The sequence below is a fragment of the Zonotrichia leucophrys genome, chromosome 5 (genome assembly GCF_028769735.1).
Source record: "Zonotrichia leucophrys gambelii isolate GWCS_2022_RI chromosome 5, RI_Zleu_2.0, whole genome shotgun sequence".
Classification (NCBI taxonomy): Eukaryota; Metazoa; Chordata; class Aves; order Passeriformes; family Passerellidae; genus Zonotrichia; species Zonotrichia leucophrys.
In genome coordinates, this window is record NC_088175.1 from 50,997,849 (window position 1) to 51,018,789 (window position 20,941).

Genomic DNA, 20,941 nt, shown 5'->3' on the forward strand with positions numbered 1-20,941 from the left:
GCTGTGGACAATGCTTATTCCTGAATAATTTCACTGCCTTACTGAGGCAAAAGTAAAAACTCCAGCAAAACAACCTCATGCCTCAACCAAATTAAAAAAGGGACAAATTCTCAGTTTGGTGGATCCAAGTTAAGAATGAAATCTAAAACTCAGTGATTTCTGTGAATTTAAGTTGCTTTTATTCTGTTCATTTTTTTCCATTCTGGACACTTGTAGCCACAGATAGCTCTGTAATCCTCTTCTCCATCCATTGCAGATATATACTAAGGAAATAAGAGTTCCCTTCACTTTAAGGAAACTCATTACACAGGCACATTTTCTTCCAGAAATTGAAGAAAGCTGGTATTTAGCTTCTCCTTTGGTCTTTTTGTGTTTGATTTTTGGTGGAATTTCTGAAGGTAAAGTGTAGCAAAATATAGGAAAAAATAATTTAGAATCTGCTTGAGTTAGCAAAATACACTGGAGAAAACAAGAGAAAGGACTTTCATACTTCCACACTTAAAAGCAGGAAACAAGCAGAGGGTGGATGCTTTTTAATGAGTGTGCTGCTGCTTTTACCTCCCTGTTCTCTGGACACCTGTATTTTGGTTTTGACTGATAATAGCAGGTTTCCTGCCACTAACAAGGAGGTTCCAGTCCCTTCCCAGCTCATCTGGCTCTGCCTAAGGTCCTTGGCCCTGCACACACCAGTGCTGGCTGGTGTACACAAAGCACGCACCAAAATATTTCCTCTGTGCTTCTCCTGCACTTCTGAAACTCCAGTCACACCCCAAAATATTTCCTCTGTACTGTGATGGTGTTCACAGGGGTTTTCAGGTGAGGGAAGAGAGCAGAATGTTGACTTCATGTTCAGAAGGCTTGATTTATTATTTTATGACATATATTGCATTTAAACTACACTAAAAGGAATAGAAGGAAAAGTTTCATCTCAGAAGGCTAGCTAAGCTAAGAATAGAAAAGAAAGAATGCTAACAAAGGCAGCTGCCTCAGACTCTGTCTGAGCCAGCAGACTGTGATTGGCATTATTTACAAACAACCACATGAGACCAATCACAGATGCACCTGTGGCATTCCACAGCAGCAGATAATCATTGTTTACATTTTGTTCCTGAAGCCTCTCAGCTTCTCAGGAGGAAAAATCCTAAGAAAGGATTTTTAATGAAAAGATGTCTGCGACACTGTGCTTCTCCTGCACTTCTGAAACTCCAGTCACACACCAAAATATTTCCTCTGTGCTTCTCCTGAACTTAAACTCCAGTGACAAGGTGACCCAGAGCAGAGTGAAATCCATTTTAATGGGGTCTTGGTTAAATCAGTCAACTGAGTCCTTGCTGAGCAAGGCAACCCTGTGCAGAAATACATCCAAAAACCAACCAAAACCAAAACAAGAAATCCAACAACCCCAAGCCCAATGGAAAATACATTCCTGTTTCTGTTGGCAGACCTAGAAATCAAGGCCAGAGGATGTTTTCAGTGGTAATCCCTTGCTTCACTGTCAAGCTCATCAGCACCACCCAAACACTGGCCATGCCCCCGTGGTGCATTTTGGCTCATTTGGGCAGCACTGCTCAGGGCCTGCTCCACTCTGGGAACAGCTCAGGGAAATAAGTGCTGAAGGTGAAGTCAGTGCTTCTGACTTGCACAAACTCAGTAGTGATGTCACCCCCTGGCGATGACACGTTCCAGCAAGGAACAGAACTGACAATTGCAAAGGAACACATCCAAGCTGGGTAAAAAGAAGGTAGGAATGTGCCTGTATTCCACCAGAACATCAATGTTTTTATCTCTTTTTTCAATCTGTACTGTAATGAGAAAAGCAGAGCTGTAACAGGAGATGGATCACATTATCTCTGTTGTGCTTTTCTCTGGAGCAGAAGTGCATTATGTTTAATTGTACCCTAGAAATTTTAAGATTAGTGCACAGAAAAAATACCAAAGAAGTGAGATGTCTTTAAAAACTTATGTTATTTGTATTGTAAACATAAATCGTCACACATCCAAACTCCTGCAAGTATGATAAATCCACCTCACCAAATTAATGCATTCTTTAATCAATTTTTAATTTGAATTAGATTAACAATGACAAAAGAGGCAAGTTTTGTGAAAAAATATGGCCAAATTCCAGCCCTTTGTATTTTCGTGTGTATTTAAACAAAATCAGTTGCACCAAGAGAGTAACAAAGTGAGGAGCACACTTTTCCTACTGCATGAGGAACAGGTAGCCAAGGACATGCAGGGGACAGTGGAGAGGGACCCTCCCAAAGTCTGATTTTTACCTCCTCACTGAGTGTATTTCAGTCTTCCATTGACCTTGAGGCGCAGCTCTGTGAGATCCAAACCCAAATCAGATATAAGTGCTGGGACTGCAGCATCAAACTGGTGTCGAGCAGTTTATTTGCAGAATCTGAAAAGTTTGATTAAATCCTGCCCGGGATTTTATCAAACCAGGGTTTCAGGCCTCCACACCCACAGTTCCTTGAGCAACTGCATCCATGTGCATTATGTAACACCATTCTCTGTGACTTCAGCACACATTGCCTCAGGTCTCCCTTGCCTTTTGTATTTCTGCATCAGCAGCCTGAGCTTCTGCCAGTCCACAGCTACACAAAATGTACTTTCATTCTGGCATTTCGTCCTATTTTCAAAAACATTTTTAGGAATGAGTTCAAGATACAGAAATTTTCTCAAGTATTGAGCAGTTTCTGATTTTGAAAATCTTAGCATGTTATTTAGATGGCCACCTATGAGCCCCTAGGCAAATTTTCAGTACTGTGAAACAAGCGAGACACTCTCCTTTCAGCACCACCAGTATTTAACAACCTTATACATTTGAAATTAAGTCCTTGAAATTTTTGCTCTATCCCCAGGCACTCTTTAAACAAAGGGCGCCCACATTTACTGAGTGGAAAGATGATAGGAAAAGCTTCTTACAGGGAAAACCACAAAAACAAGGAAAACACCAGTTTAAATTTGGAGCCACAGCTGGCAAAGGGTCAGCACATCCAGCAGAAGGGAATCCCTCTTCCACCCCTCACATTATTTATCCAACTAATTCCTGGACTTCACTTAAACAAGAGCACCATTTCTCCACCTTTGGTTTTGTTTGCCTCTAAATTCTGAGTAGTTTAGCAGCAGCTGGTCTAAGTAAGGAAGTTACTAAGGGCTGGTATGACCCTGAATGCCTCTGTTTTCTTTGTGGCTCTTTTACCCAACCACCAACACCCAAGCTCTGCTCTTTCCATTGCCCATAACTTGGACACACTATATTTACATTAAACAATCCCAGTCCTTTCAATTACTCCAGTCTAAAAGCAATCACTGCTCTCAGCCTTTGTGAACTTTACAACTTGTTGGATTTTTCTTGAAATTGGTCTGTTCTCAAAACCCAGAGCCATGGAAAAAGAACTGAAACCAAAATCCACACGATCAAGCAACCACAACACACGAGAGCCCAAAAACAACAGGAGAGGCTGTGGCCATGTCTGACCCTCTGAACCTGCACATGGCCTGCAGCAAACAGCTCAGAATCTCATTTTACAGGGGGCACATTGCTCCTGCATTTGGAGTTAAACAGCTCATAGTCTCATCTCACATGGTGCGTACTGCTCCTTCATTGGCAGTTCAGAAGATCTCCATTGACAGGGCCAGGATTTTACAACTTCATGGACTTGCTTCAGATGCCTGAAACTCCTTTACATTTGGAATAAGCTTTAAAAAGGTCACAGTTGAACTTCATGAGCTTATATGATCAAAACCAATTAAGCAGGCAGTTTCAATGGCTGCAGACATTCCCTCTATCTCCTACCACCTTTCCACCTCAAAAAAGGAAGGTGCATGGGTTGATTTTCTGTTCTGAACCTCTTTAAACATGGAGTTACTCAGGCTGACCTGAAAGCACCAGGTCACAAATTTTTATTTAGAATATACTGGCCACACAAATTCAACAAGAAGTTTCTTACAGAGGTGTTATCAGCCTGCTCAGCTCTGCATCCAGCCCTTAACTCTAATAATAATAGTAATAATAATAATAATAATGTCAATCAGTTACACTCTGATCATCCTTGTACAAACTGAGCACTTGTAGTCCTACAAATAGGATACAAATAACTATTATAACTACTAACCAAACACACAGATTATGTTGCTGCTGACAAAGATATCAGAGCCCTTCATTTAGATCCAAATATGCAGGGCATTATTGCCACCAGTAGCCCTAATGACAAGAAATAGTGATTTTTGTGAAGAAAAAGGCCCCATGAAATGTCAATAAAGTCAGGAATGCTTTGGCAGCTTTGCTGGGTAACAGCCCCCTGCATAATTACCCAAATTACATGTACAGGCACTCAGGATGTTCAGTAGCTGTTGCTGCCATGAGCTGAGCTAAAACTCAGTGCAAACCATCAATGCTGTGCAAAAGTACACATGCTACCCTCAATCCAGGCTAAATATCTGAGAAACAAGACAAAACCAATCTGCAGACAAGCCACCTTCACTCCAAAGTAAGTATATTCAGGTTTTCCCAGGAATTAATAGAGAAGTTTACTGGGAAATATTTTTAACAGGCTGTGCAACTGTGACACCAGGAAAGGAAAAACCAGGAGAGGAAAATCCTGATCCCCTTGTAGCTGAAAGTTCTTCTGCAGCTAGCAGCAACTCAGACCAGACTTTCTTCATGAACAGACCTTTACTTAATTAAAGAGTTTCATTGGAGTGCAGAGAGGAGACTTACAAGAACTGTGCCCAGGAGTTTCCTCTCTCACTCCTCCTAGGAGTACAGATACCCTTGTGTGCCATCCTCACAGGCCTCCGGCAGCAGAAGCTACCAAAGATCTTGGCACAAGCGGCCAAATCAAGAGGTAAAAAACACCAAAACTGTGCAATTTGCCATTCTCTACTGGATAAACAATTACCTGAAATGGGCAATTTTTTGAAAAAAAAACAGTTTTGACAACAAAGTGAGATGCGGCAGCCTGACTACAGAGAAAATAACATATCCAACACGAAAATAAAGGGAACTCTTGCAGGAGACAGGACAGAATGGGCAGAGGATGAACTGCTACAGCAGCAGATTTTGGCAAGGGATGCTGCTTCTCTGTGCTACTTCCTGCAGGTCCCCTTGTGCCAGAAACCGGCTGGCCAGAGCCCAGAGTCACTGAGCACCAGCAGAGAGCACTCACACCGAGAGGGAAAGGGGCAGATTAAAAACCTGCATCACCACCTCTTCCAGGCCCCACAAACAGAACCCCATAAAGGGACACTTCCTTTGCATGGAAGTCAGTTAAGTGGATGTTTCTAACTGTAAGCAGGGATACTTCTATTCATGTTGTTTGAGGTTTTTTTATTATCTTCCATCAAGAACACTGAATTATTTTTTCTTCTCTGTTTGTTCCAACCACAAAAGAGAAGATGAACACAGGGAACTGAGAGTGGTTCACACAACAAGGCACAGGGCTGACCCCAGGTCAATTTGTTTCTGTTTCACCATCCTGTGCTCTCTCTGCCTGTTGGCAGCATCCATAATGCTCTCATCACAACACTGCAAAATGTTATTTTGCAGAAATGTAACCCTGCAGGCAGAAAAAAAGAACAGTTGCTGCAAAGTCTTTCTTCTAAAGTATTAAATGGTAATGGAAAGTCCAATAACTTAATATGATCAGGATAGGAATCCTTCAGCTCTGACATCTGCCCACTCCTATGGGGCAAAGGATGATCCTGATCTTGCAAAAAAATTTCTCTTCATCTGCCTCCTCTCCCACCCTTTCAAAGCACCAAGTTATTCACCAACACTTGTATAACTGGAAGAGGAAATTGAACCAATTTCAACATCCTCAGCTTCAAAAATTATCTTGTTCCTTTGCGCTGTATCACTTGCTGCCTTTTGAATCCTGATCAAGTACAAACCAGAACAACATGCATGAGCTTTGCTTAGCTTCAGTTTTTAACACTCAGGCTTAATTCAGGGCTTGAGCTCAAGGGCCTTACTCCAGAACATTGAATTTTAGAATCACCAAGGTTGGAAAAGTCCTTTAAGATCAAGTCTGACTGTCAACCTACCAGCATCACTGCACCCTCTAAGCCATAACACCCAGGAATTTTTACCTATACAAGATTTTAAATGCTGTCATTTCTGATTTCAACAAAATATTGTCATTCCTCTGTACACTGTGCCCTCTTTCTAAAAACAGCTTGAGCTTTCTGTCTCAAAAATTGGTCTGGCTTCAGACACTGAAACAGGATAATACAGAAAATTTCTCCTCCAATCACCTGAAAATTCAACACGTGCTAGAGGGCAGCAAATATCAGTGCTATTCTTCATAATAATTCTGATTACAGCTATATCCTATTAGGTAAAAATCAACAAAAATGCAGACCAGTCACACAATACTCAATTAACAAACAAAATATACACACCTTTATACATGTTTAGCCATGTCCTATGCTGGACAAGATAATTCAGGGAAAGTAAAACCACTAAGGTATAGCCTCATCAAGAAACACTTACTGAAAATTGTCACAGTTATGCTTTTTCCTAGAAGATACAGCACTCCCCAGATTAAAAATGCATGGTAATGTGTTAATATTGGGCTTTGAAGAGAGATTTGTGCTTGTAGAAACTATAATAATTATTTGGAATAATTCTGGCTTACACACTTAACAGCAGCTCAGCCCTCCCCTGTCACAACTTTCCCCTGCCCTGCCTGTGCCTGGTTTCTGTGCATTGGTAGAACTGCCTGGTTGCTCCCCAATCACCTGGAATGAGCTTTTTTCTGCCTGCAGCACCTTAATTACAATCCTAAAAGGGTTTGAATTGGAAGAGCTTTGTTGCAATCACCCTGCCATGGCTAGGAACGCCTTCCACCATCCCAGGCTGCTCAGAGCCCCATCCAGCCCGGCCTTGGGCACTTCCAGGGATCCAGGGGCAGCCACAGCTTCTCCGGGCAGCCTGTGTCAGTGCCTCAGCACCCTCTGGGTAAAGAATTTTTTCCAAATATCAGAGCTATATCCACCACCTTTCATTTCAAAGCCATTTGCATTATATGCCCTTGCAGAAAGTCTGTAGGAAAAATCAGCTTGTCAGGAAGGGGGAAGCTGCAGCTCAGGAGTCCATGGCAGAGGTACAGCTTGCCTAAAAGGCAAAATGTCAGAGCAGACTCCCAAAATCTTTGCCATGAATCTCTCTTTTGCTGAGGTACCTCAGTCTCAGCAGTCCTGCACTTCAAGCCCTCCTACAGACACCAGGAATAAATAAATAAAATGTGCTGCCAGCACAGATGTCAAAGGCAGCACCCCTTCCTCTCACTCTGACCATTTATCTTTTTAGCAACAGCAAGTTCTGGTTTTCATGGATTTCTGTGCCTACTTCATGACAACAGCTAGAAAACAGAGTGAAGCAAGCACAAAGGCAAGCCACAAGAACTGCAATGGGCTGGCAGCATCCCAACAATTTGGGGAGCAGAATGAAGGGCTGCCTGTTTGCAGCTTCCTCCTGCTTGTTCCATCACGTAAACAAGAATCCAAAGAACATTTTTAAAATGTTTTTCCACTAACTTGGGTTTCCAGAACTTTACCACCACTGGGATCTTGCAGGAGGTGACAAGATCAATGTTCATATGCACAGCATGCAGATGTGCACAGATGTTAGCAGGGGATGTCACAGAGCATCCTCTGTTCACACGTTTAGTTATCCCTAAAATGCTGAATGGTGGCAGAGCCCCCTGCCCTCTGCTCCTGGATGTGCCTGCCAAAGATCAGGTTACCAATTCCAGAGCATTGTTTTAATTCTTAAGGCTGAGGGCCATCCACCCAAGCCAAGCCAGGACAAGATGAGGATTTACAGCTTAAAACCAGGATGAACAATTGCCTTGGTTTTGAGACAAGTTTAGGAGAAAAACACTCTGGAATAAGTGAATAAATGCTGAATAAATGCTAGATATTGAATTGTCAGGCCTTACCCCCCACATACACACACACAATAGGAAAAAAACCAAAGTGCCAGGGAAAGAGGCAACATGGTAGGGAGAAAAAATTGGTGCTGTTCCCTATCTCAAGGGAAAAAGAAAACAAAACAAAACATTCATGCTGCAGCTTGGGCAAAACAGACAGGAACCTGTGAAATTGCTGGTGCTGGTTCCCTCTTCACAGCTGTGTCAGTTTCGAGACAAATTTCAGAAGAAAATGCCCTGGAATGAGCATTTCATATAAAAAGGAAGAGTTTCAATAACTCTTCTTGTGCCAATGACAGAAATGGATAGCGGTGAGTGAAAGGGCAGAAAAAGAGAGCTGCTGATTAACTAAAAAAAAATCAAACAAAAAAATAAAAACAAAGCAAAAAGCCAAAACTAAACAACAACAACAAAAAACCAAAAAAACCCATATTAAAAAAATATTAATTTTTGTGTTGTAAAGAGAATTGACTCTGCTTTCCAAGCTTTTGGGTTCAGGGTGCCTCCCAGACACTGCAAGGAAGGTCAAGCCGAAACAGTTCAAAGAAGAAAAAAAAACAAAATCAACAACAGCAAAAGAAAAAAAAAAAAAAAACCAAACAAAACACAAAACCCACCAAAAAAAAAAAAAAACCAAACAAAACCAAAACCCCCCCCCAACCACCAAAATGATTTGCTGGTGAAAAGCCTCCAGAGCTCCAGAGCAGGGGAAGAAAAAAGCAGAAGCTCCTTGCCCAAAGCACGAAGTGGAAGCCAGAAAGTCCGGGCAGGCACAGCCGGGCTGGGCAGGGGCAGCCTGAACAAACCCAGGGGGTCCCTGGTTCCAATTGAGCCACAGCAGCCGATCCCGGGCCCTCAGCAGGGATCAGGGAACAGAACATCACCATCAAACAGCCCAAGGCAGCAGCAGAACAGGGGCATTGGGGATTCTTTGCTCCCGCCTGGCTTTGCCAGCTGCAGAGCAGCCCTGGCTGTCCCGCTGGGTCTCTCTGCCCTTGGACAGAAACCAAAGTGTCCAGTTTGGCACAAAAGCCACCCGAGGATGGCTGTCACAGCCTCCGAGGCCAGGCAAAGGAAAAAACCCATCCTCCTTGCCTAAGCTAACCACAAACCCTAGCTAGGGTTAGGAAAATTAATCTGTAGCTGTGATATTTTCTGAAAAATCCTTTCCTTTGGATTTTTTCTCCTGAGAAGCTGTGAAGCCTCAGAGAAAAAGAAAATAAATAATTATCTGCTGCTGTGGAATGCAACAGGTGCATCTTTGATTGGTCTCATGTAGTTGTTTCTAATTAATGGCCAATCACAGTCCAGCTGTCTCCGACTCTCTGATCAGTCACAAGATTCTGTTATCATTCCATGATTTTCTATTTCTTTCAAGCCTTCTGATGAAATCCTTTCTTCTATTCTTTTAGTACAGTTTTAGTATATAATTTTTCTTTTAATATAATATGTCATAAAATAATAAATCAGCCTTCTGAAACATGGAGTCAAGATTCTCATCTCTTTCCTGGTCCTGGGACCCTTGCAAACACCAGCACATTAATCCACAAACACCAGAGGTTTATGTCCAAAAAAGAGACAGAAAAGTTCTTTCTGGCTTTATTCCAAAAAAGGGAGAGGCCATGGGGCATTCCCCTGGGATCTCTCAAAGTTTTGGAGGACACAGCCTCCCTTTCTATCCCAATTTCCTGGCTGCATTTCCCTTCTCTCTTTCCCCATTGGCTGAGGGACTTGAGAGGTTAAGATTTCCCAAAGATTTCCCTCTCATGTATAACCCTCCCTTTTAATTTTTAATTCTTACAGAATTTAAAGGTTTTTCTTCTCCATTGTTTCATCGCTCAACATCTGATTTTGTTTACCAGCAAATCTAAAGTTTATTTGTGAAAGCAAATATCCTTTTTCCATTCATCAATCTGTGGAATCCTTCCCATTGTTTCTTTTACCTTCCAGAGCTAGTTTTATTTACCAGCAGACACACAGCTAAAGACAAATCTGCTATTCTTCTCACTAGCAAAGCAAAAATCCCCCAAAACCCCAGAGCACACAGCAGGACAGACACCCTGGAGTGAGGCTGTGGAAGAGCCCCAGGGCTCCCTCCTGCCCCAGACCCAGCTCAACCCAACATCAGCCGTCCTTGGGCATGGGGCAGGGAACACAAAACCTCCCCAGGACAGCAGCTAATGCCTGCACTCGTGTGTTCCACCTCAAAAACAAACAGAGCCTGAATGCTTGCAGCCTAATGAGACACGTCAAAATTTAGAATGAATCTGATATTTCACCTTCACCACACAGACTTAACACATGGAATGTAATTTCCTGTATTTCACATGTATATCCATAGGGAAAATACAGCCAGATCCTGTGCCAGAATTGAACTGCCCTCCTCAGCTGCTTTTAATCTTTGGATCCTCTTTAGATGTGCAGATTAACTCTTTTGTAAATATTTTAGCCAGTCACAAATATTCAGCAATAGAAAGAACAGTAAGGTCATATTTTTGCTTTCCACAGCAGTTGAGTCTTCCCACAACACTTTATGAAATATTTTGTGAAAATCAAGCCTCCAACAATGCAATTAAATATCAGCTCTCTTTCTGCTTTTATTAGATGAAAACATACTGATTAAGATTTAAGCAACTGGTGAAATGAACCGTCTGCCTTGTTTAGAAGTTGCGTCCTTAATCCGAAGAAACTTGGAGAAGCTTTTTAAAGCACATACACCAACACAAAAATTTATAGGCAATATCTACAGGAAGCGCACTTCTTCCCTGAAATAGGAATCCAAAGGAAGCCTCTTATATTTGTGGGGTTCCCAGATCAAGGAATGAATGATGACTTTGACTCCATGTTCTCAGAAGGCTAATTTATAATTTTATGATACTAGAGTATATTAAAGAATACTATATTAAAACTATACTAAAGAATACAGGAAGGATACAGACAGAAGGGTAAAAGATAATAGTGAAAACTCATGACTCTCTCCAGAGCCCCAACACAGCTTGGCACTGATTGGCCACTGAGTGAAAACAATTCACATGAAACCAATGAAACAATCACCTGCAGGTAAACAATCTCCAAACACATTCCAAAGGAGCAAAACACAGGAGAAGCAAATGAGATAATTATTATTTTCCTTTTTTTCCTGAGGCTTCTCAGCTTCCCAGGAGAAGAAATCCTGGGCAAAGGGATTTTTCAGACAATGTGACAGTGACAGAACCCCACAGCAGCGCGGGCTGTGTGTGCAGTTCAGACCATGCCAAACCAGCTGATGTCTCAGAACTGACTGCACATTAATTGTTGCACCCCTCCCTTACACTGGCCTTGTGACAAAAGGAGAAAATTCCTTTTATTCCCCTGCCTTCCTGTACCCTGCCTGTGCTATCAAGGCCTACCTGGAAGGGGAGAAACAGGAGAGAAACAGAATATTATTAGGGGGTTCAGAAGAACTCCAGGAGGGAACACCTGGAAGGTATGAGGCGTGCCAAAGATGAAATATTTGCATTCCAAAATACTTGAGGAGAATGAACTTCCAGCAATAAGAGAACTTAGAAACGTCTCAGGGCCCAGAATTTAACTAAACAGAAGAAAAATCCCAATCATTGCTATCACAATTTTCATCCAAACAGAATAGATTGAAAATGTCTAAGCCAAACTCCTTGCCATTTGCCTAATGCACCAATTAAGTGATATTTTCTTTTAATTACTTGCTTCACAATCTTTTTATTACTTAAATCAAGTTGGACAATTCCATATTGTAAGAAACTAAGGCTAATGGGAACAGCAACATTATTTTCTACTGAGTCAATAACTGGAAAAATATCACAGACCTTTAATTGATGCTAGGATTGTTTTGTTTGACAGAATTGTTTTCAGATCCAAAAGTGCCCATCCCTTCTCAAAAGGCAAACTTAGTGCTATGGGGTACAATTATATGTTATAAGGAATGTACATTTTAGGTACCTAAATCCAGAGAAGGTTCCCAAATGCAGGGGTGGAGGAACAGGAGGTTTGCCAATTATGATTTCAGAAATATTGAAGAACCCAGTAATGTCACATCTCCAGCTCTTTTCCAAGACTGAGTTTACCAAGGACCACACCATGTCCACGGTTTTACAGAGCAACTAAGACATCTAGTGAGGGAAAAATATACTGCAAGTGGAATTACTGAATGTTATGTAAACTAAGCAGAGTTGGTTCAGCTATGAGATGTAGGCAGTCTGTGGGATCACTGCTGCAGGTCAATTATTGCCTCATGATTTTTCACTGCACATTTCAAGTTTTTACAGGTCTCATGGAAAGAAATGACTGCACCAAAACCCAACTCACTGCAGTGCTCTGGACTTTTATAAAGTTCTTGCTTTATTGTCACAGAGCTCGTGTCACACAGCTCAGAGAAATCATGTCACTGCTTTTGCCAACATGCTGGTCTGGCAGTGAGTCCCACCCATTAAACACACACCTGGCACACTTATTATTTATATTGTCTTTAAATTGTCATTTAAATTGTATTTAAATTACAATTCAGAAACTGGCATGAATCCCATGGCACAGGACGTCTAAACCATCCTTTCTAAAGGAAACCCAAGCTTTCCACAACTTTGTTGACATGGAGTATAACAAAAACCTGGAATGACTTAATTCCTGATTCAATAAAAAGATCAAACTATTTTCCCTGTGGCCCTGGCAAACACAGTTTAAACAAAATTGCCATTGTCAGCTTCAAATACATCAGAACAGCTTCTTGGGGCTCACAAAATAAAGAACATTAGTTCAGAGCAGATCCCTTCATGTTCTGCCAGGAAAACGTGTGTGGAAAATGACATAGAAAAGATGTAACACCAACACATGAATAACACTCAAGAAACTAAAGGGTACTCCTGCAAACTGAAGCTGAAATTATCAAATGATCACAACAAAAAAAGTGGAGGGTAAAAAGAAACTTATCAAGGTATTGTAACGGGTTCACTGTTAGTTGCAATGTTTGGAAATTATAAGAAATGTTCAAACCCCTTGAAATTGAAAATTTAGGTCAGATTCCCTGATTTATGTAATTTTATTTATCAATTTCTCAGCAAGAATTTCTCAGAAATTTCTAAACATTTCACTCATTGCAACACGTCTGTATTTAAAAATGTGTTTGCAGAGATTCTGGAAAGCAGGAGAAAACAGAGTTAGGTGAGCTAGGAGCATGAGTGAGTCACAGGCTAGTGACAGTGAACACACAAAATCAAAGGTTATATACTGGATATTCCACTCTCATGAAAGAACATATTTTAAAGTACATTAATCAGATTTCATTTAGAAGATCCTGTTTTTTTCACATATCACAATCTCCAATGTTGCAATATCATTACTACCCTGCGCTCCAAAACTTTATGCATCTCCTCAGCTCCCTACCTCACCATGTCTCAACTGCACAGGCTCCAGAAGTCTCCTACAGGTTTCTTCACCAAAATCATCTTCCAGACAATTTGCAGGGAGTTTAATTTAACAGAGTAAAATTTTGGGAGTATCATTTGTTGCCTTTGTTTGTTTCATTGCAGCAGGCAATGATGGAGGGGACTGTCACTGCCATATTTTCTGGAAAAATCCCTTCATCAGGATTTCTTCTCCTGGGAAGCTGAGAAGCCTCAGAGAAAAATGAAAACAATAATTATCTCATTTGCTTCTCCTCTGTTTTGCTGCTTTGGAATGTGGTTTGGAGACTGTTTACCCAACATGGGAATTGTTTTAACTTACTGACCAATCACAGCCAAGCTGTGTCGGGACTCTGGAAGAGGTCACAAGTTTTTAATTAGTATCTTGTTAAGCCTTCTGTAAGGATCCTTTCTCTATTCTTTAGTATAGTTTCGTATACCATTCTTCAATATAATATATTAATATATTATATTATAATATGCTATATTTTAATATAATATCCATCATATCATATCCATTATATCATATAATATATACTACCATAAAATAATAAATTAGGGTTCTGAGAACATGGATTCAGATTCATCATTTCCTTCCAAAAATACCACAGGGGACCAGATGCACCACCCACACTGGCCATTGCTCTGTGACCCATTTTGGTCCTGCTCAACTCACACTGGAAACTCCTCAAGGACTCAGGATACTCTGTCCTACCCAAAACCCACACAGCCACATAGACAAAATTTGTCTTTCTAACTTCTGAGACTGCTTCTCAGTTTTCTCCACCTGACTGAGAGTTAAATTAACTATGAGACACTAAAAATGAAATCTGACAGACAGGGACAACTTATGTCTGGGAGGAACTGGAACCCAAACAAATAGAAACTGAATTTTGATTGGCCAGTAGCATTGTTTACCAAAAACACAACATGCATTAGTTGATTCTCAGTAGATTGCTGGAACATTAGCTTACAAATCACAACAATAAACCTCCTTGATTTTCACAGCAGCTTTAGATTTTGTTCTTTGCTTGTTTTTAATCAAAGTGGGGTTCAGCCTGGGATTGTAAGGGAAGAATGCCACAGGTAAGGCTCAGAATGAAGCTGTGACAGTGGCTGGAACAGACACAGCAGGTGCTAGAGGAGCCATGGGCTGCAGAGGCACAGGCTGGACACGTGGCTCTGTGAAGCTGCAGACCCCACACAGCAATGCCCCCAGAAGAGCAGTGGCACACCCTGGAAAATCCACACACCTCTGGAATCACCTGCCTTTCTCAAAGAGCACTGCTGCACCCTGAGCATGCCAATCAGGGCTGAAGTTAGGTGAGATGAGAGCCAACCCAAGTAACTTTAATTTTCCCCTTGCCTCCCATTACTTGAGAGAAATTTTAGGAAAGGCTTTTCAGATTTACACTGCTGAGCAACTTCTCAAAAATCTACCCACTTAGACACATACCATAACTTATTACCTGAGGAAAAAACAGCTTTTAAAAGCACTATTGCAAGTACAGAGCACTGAAACCAGTGATGTTACAAATCAAGCTACATTTGAAATCTGTGAGAGGCTCTCATCCCGACCCTCCCTTTTCCAGCAACAGGGAGAACTCGTTTATCCAGAAAACTGGATTACAAACTCTGCCTCAAGCTGCTGTGAGTCAAGGTTTTATATTAGACTGTTGTTTTTTTTGTCTTATGGTTTTTGCTTTTGATTCCCCTAAAAAAAACTACGGAGGGAATTTCATGTGGACCTAAAGTGCAGAAAAGTAATCTACAAGTTATCTTTTGTAACTGGGAATAGAAAGGAAAACTTCAAGTAATAACTTTTCTGTACATAGCATTTATTTGTGTGGTACTGCACACACATAATTAGTTATAATTTACTTTACTGCCAAGGTTTTTCTGAGGCTGTTTTTGAAAGGGCAATCACTTCTGGCTTTTAATGTTAGTTCCAGACATTGTTTGAACTTGGTTTATGCTCTACCAGTAAGTCTTTAGTATATTATTTTTAAAAGTTCACATTTCCAATTGGATTTAGTTGCCTAGCAGAGTGTGCCTTTAATCATAACCAACAACAACAGCATGGCAGCAAAGTAAGAAACAAAATTAAACCAAAGTCATGGAAAACACATCATGATCTGGTGCCTAGATAATATTTAATTACATTTGCTCGAGACAGTGCCTTTCACAGAGATGTGTCACTGGAGCAGTAAAGCACTCCTTCACATGCCAGCCACTACTAAAAAGCCAGATTGCTTCAGACAAATGAAACAATTGTTTGAAAACAATGGAATTCAATGAAAAACAAAGAAATCTTCCCTCACTCGGCTGCGCAGGGCAACCCAGGCTCCCACACCCTGGAAAAGCACACATGTGCTTTGCACCTGGCAAGCCAAAGGGCCATTTATGAAAGCCAGCACCTTTCAGACATGCCATAACTTTGGCAGAGGAAAGTTACTTAACATGTCCTTGATCTAGCAAAGATTCAGATATATAACTCGTGAAATTTAAATCAAGTTCTTTGATTTCATTACAAGGCAGCATTTTTCACCCATTATATATTGTCTCAATGTTAATTAAAGAGCACACTGTGTAATTTTATTAACTATACACACCTGGACAAGAATTCTTTTTTGAGAACACGATAATTCAATTTACTTTGCTTTTGTGTTAAGAAACTGAAGTAATACTAAAACTTAGCCCAATGTTTTTCATACATTTAAATATACACATATATTAAGACTATGAGTGAAGTATGTATGAAATCTTTATGGAAATAAAAAAGTAATTTCATATATGTTTCTACTCATGAACAAGTCCCAAGATAAAACAGAACAAAAATGCTTCTGAGTATTAAGCAGAAAGGAGAAAACAAAGCAATCCCCAGACAAGCTTTGTAGATCATATCAGCAGCTCCTGAGGTGTGTCTTTTGCTTCCCAGTGATTTGGTCTAGAAAGCCTAGACTGCAAATCCTTTTTGTACACGACATGCACAAAATTTACAATTGAAATTGTGGAAAACTAAAAGCAAACAGTAGCACAGTGTTGCAATACTTGTGAAGTCAAAATGCCAATTCAATGTTTCTCTTCCCAGCCAGCCTCCCTGTGGAGCACACAGGAAACACAAGCAGTGCAGAAATGAGAGTTATCATCCACACATCCATGTCCTGCCAACCAGCTGTGTGCAGCAAAAGCTTAACTCAGATACCAAGGGACACAGGTGAAAAAGCAATCAGGGATTTAGCATCAGTAGAGGATCATAATTTTCATGAGCAGCATCATTTTCCCACCTCCGGTATTTCCACTGAAATCTCACTTCCCTGAAATATCATTCAAACTGCATCCAAACCCAACCTAAAACTTCCCACAGACAGCCAAAGACTAAAATATTGTCCACTCAGCATTTAACACACAATTAAAAAAAAAAAATCATAAATATTATTCAAAGATTTTTCTCAGACCTTCTGGAAAAAAAAAAAAAAAAAAAACCAAAACCAAAACAGAACAGTATCTCTCAATAGCCACCTTGTATTTTCATTCATTTCATCCATGGTACTCAGGTGAGAGAATAAATTACCTTGAGCTGTTTAACCCTTCTGCTGAAAGTATTTTATTTTGCTTGTGTAAGTAAAAGTTCTTGGATCAGAGACTGAAACTCACATATCTTATTTTCTAGGCCACTGGCTCTGGAATTACTGTTATCTGTAAGCTATTTCAGAAAAACCATTGCAAGAGGAATGTCAAAAGTTTCAAGAGGAGAGATGTTAAATTCTGTAAATCTATTGACAAGGACAGTAAACGAACAACAAATCACTGGTCCAACTTAACTAGGCATGAAGCAGATGAACATTTTAAGTGACTGCACCAACCATTTAAACTGCTTTTCAAGATGATTATGCTTTAAAAGTCGCAAAGGCTTAAAGGTAATAGGCAATGACACTTTTCAATAATTTTAAAAGGCACAAAGTTGAAGCTCATTGTCCTTAATCCTGTTTAAGCATTTTAATCCTGAAATCTTACACCTCTGAAGCAGTCTTAGAAGAACCCTAACAATTTCATGTCAGAGCAACACACCCACACCACCTGAAATAACAAAAAAGGAGATTTTTTTCCAAAGATCTGTTTGTGTTGGAATCTTGTGAAATGTAATCAGCACATCCACTTCACTCAGGAAATTGCATAAAATATTTTTAATTTTTAAAGCTGGAAGCAAAAACAGTTCCCTGGTCAGCATTTAAGCATGGACTGTACAAATAAATCAATAATAACATCAGCCTAAAAAACTCAGTTAAGAAAAAAAAAGAGAGAAAAAAAAGGAGAAAAATATCAGCAACAGTACCTAAACCCTAGTTTCTTCAAATTACATTCTCTGTAACATTTTGTATTTGTAGCTGATTAAACCAGTATGAAAATACATTCCTTGCTAAATTCATTTGGGTTATATTACCCACTTTCTCTCCACCAAGAATGTTGTTAGTTTTACCCTCCCATTTTCCTTCCTGAGAAGAATTTGGATATGAAACAGAACTAAGGTCTGAAAGCCACATGTGAGTTTGAAGTAGGTACAAGGAAGTTCCACACAGGTCATGTCAGCTGCAATGGGCCGGAACATCACAAACAAGAAGCAGCCAGAAACTTCAGTGTTCATCCCTCGATCAGTGCAGCAGCTTTGGCCCTTTAAAACATCCCTGCCCAGATTCTGCTGCTGAGGGCACCTCAGGCTGCTGCCATGCACATTTGGCTTGAGACACCTGTGACAAACTCTGCACATATAGAGTGGCATAGGAGAAAGTGCTGGATGGGCACAGGAACTCACTTTTCCCAGTGCAAGACTGCACAAACTTTGATATTATGTGAAATAAATAATGCAGCAGAGGCATCATATTGTGCCCAGTCACAGCTGCAGCCTCACCTGCCATCCATCCACCTTTCATCTTTGTTCCCTGCATCCTGGCATGGAAACTGGTTTTGCAATTTTGTTATCAGCACCTTTCTAGCCAGCAAAGCAAGGCACAGCACTGTGAGATTGCTGTGGGGAAATGAACTCCAGATCAGCCAGACCCCAGACACATCCTATAGATCTGCCCTGCCTCCCTCAGTGCACTGTGAGCTGTGCTCAGCCTGGCACAGATATCCCAACAGAGAGGGAAATCCCTTCTGAGCAGAGGGAATCAAACCATTGCTACCAACCCTTTAAACCAGTTGCTCCAGCATCACGATTTTATTTTCTAACATCTGAGAAAGAATGGTGTAAGTTATTTACCACAACAGCATAAAATTATAGCCTTCTGTGGCACACAATCTGAAATTATGCTGCAAGGCCAGCCCATTTTATTGTGCAGTTGATATCTCGTTGGAAAAAAATCCAAACATCATTTCTCTTCTTTAGTAAAATCATTATGTAGATTAAACTTAGGCCAATATGTGCATTCAGCAGCTATCTTGCCTTAACCTTGTGCTGTAATTTAGTTAGGACAGAAATGTCTTTACAATGCTATGGATAAGCTGCAGCAAGGGCCTCATTCTATTTTAGGGTCTCTAAGTCCACTAGTTAATTTTATTTCACTACAAGCAAATAAATCCAAAAAGAAATACAAAGCCATCAGCATACACTCAGATAATCACGCCAACACACATTCAGAGAACATGTCAGAGCAGAGAAAACAGTAAAATAGTATATGACTCTACAACTAAATCAGTCCAAAAAAATCTCTGCACGCTAATCCAAAATTAATCATTTGCATTACAATAAAATACTGTCCCTTTATCTTAAACACTCACAAGCTTCACACACTTTACCCAATATTGGGGCAAAGACAATGCCACGAGGACACCAAAGGAGGATTCAAGCACCTACTGCTCCTTATTGCTCTTCAGCACAACCTTCCATTCCCTTCATCTCACGCACACTGCCCCTGTGTGCCCTCTGCTCCCTGTGTGATTGCTCAGCACCCCTGGGCACTCCCTGGCTCCTCACCCTCAATAGCATTCACCTGTCCTGCACAGCTGCAGCCACTGGGGATCAGCCACAGCCTCACTCCAATCACCACAAACTCTGCGCCCACAACACTTCCCCCCTTTTATTTTCTTTTAAATAAATGCCATGTCTGGCATCCTTCTAGAGGGCCCTTGCAGAAGAAACAGCAAATATGGTACAAGTATCCCTTGTGCAGGCACCATTGACTCTGGACTCTGTCCTGACCTTGGTTCAATCCCCAAACTCACATTTCATATCATCAAAATCCTCACATCTACACTTCTACAATACTGACAATATCAATAGCAGCACAAGTTTATAAAGCAACACACAAGAATTACAGAATTCCATCCACAGCCACACAACTTCATAAATTAACCCACAAGAATAAGACAGAATCTGCATGTTCCCATCCTAAGAACTGCAATCCACAAGCACAGTACACAGATTTTACCAGCAAATGAACACGTGGCACTGAACAACAGAGCCACTCTGTCTGTAGCTCCTACTGCTGCTCTAACTTCTCTTGCTCCTTTCACAGCTTTTGTTGCATTAGATGGTCTGAAGTTGTCAGGACCAAGGACATCCCTCTGGCTGCCCTGGGTGATTGGAGACCCTGGCAGAGGACTCAGAGGCCTTGGCACAGAGTCACAAACACCTGTGCCTTTGATTTTAGCCCATGGAAACAATTACCAACTTTGTGTGAAGAGTTGCAAGCCACAAGAGTTTGGACAGAATGATAGTGAATTTGTCACAGGGTAAAAAGTAGAATTTTGGGGATTTAGAATAGGGGTTCAAGAGGCAAGATGGAGGAATCTGGGCATGTCCTGCCTTTCTCCTTCTAGTCCTCCATCTTCTGCTGTATGGTGGCACTTTTGGATTGGTTTAGAGTAGAGACAGACTGTCTAACATAGGTGATAGGTATTGGAAAACTACTGTAAATAAAGTACAGGTAGCTCTTAGTATCAAAAAATAACACCACCCCAAGGGCAGGGACTGTGCCACAAACCAACCTGCTGGGCAGATCTCAGTGGGTCAGAGAAAAAAATCTAACAGATAAGAGCAAATAACCTTGAAAACCAGAGCTGAGGAATCTCAACAACTTCTTTGGTCACAGGGCTGGAAAAAGACTTTCTAACACCTTGGGGTCATCTTACTCACAGAAACCCGAGATGAAGTTATTTCCCATGGTGTTCCCAGCAGCTCACCTGTGCCCCAGGTGCCAAATCCAGCTGGTCCATCGGGCAGTGTCCCCCCACTGCTTTCAAGGCTATGCTGCTGCATCTGCACCTCACCCTACAGCAAAACCCCAAATCCTGCTGGGGTCACCATGATATGGGAGCCACCACCAACACCAAAGAGGGCTTTGAGCATCTGCTCACAACCTTTTATCCCCTCCTGCTGATGCCCTGCACCTGTGTGCCCTCTGCTCCCTGTGTGATTGCTCAGCACCCCATGGCTCCTTACCTTCAATAGCCTTCACCTGTCCTGCACAGCTGCAGCCAATTAGGGATCAGCCACAGCCCCACTCCCACAAACTGTGCCTACAAGAACAGAATTACAGACAAAGATGGACACAGAGTTCTACATCCTGAAGATAATGTGCAGCC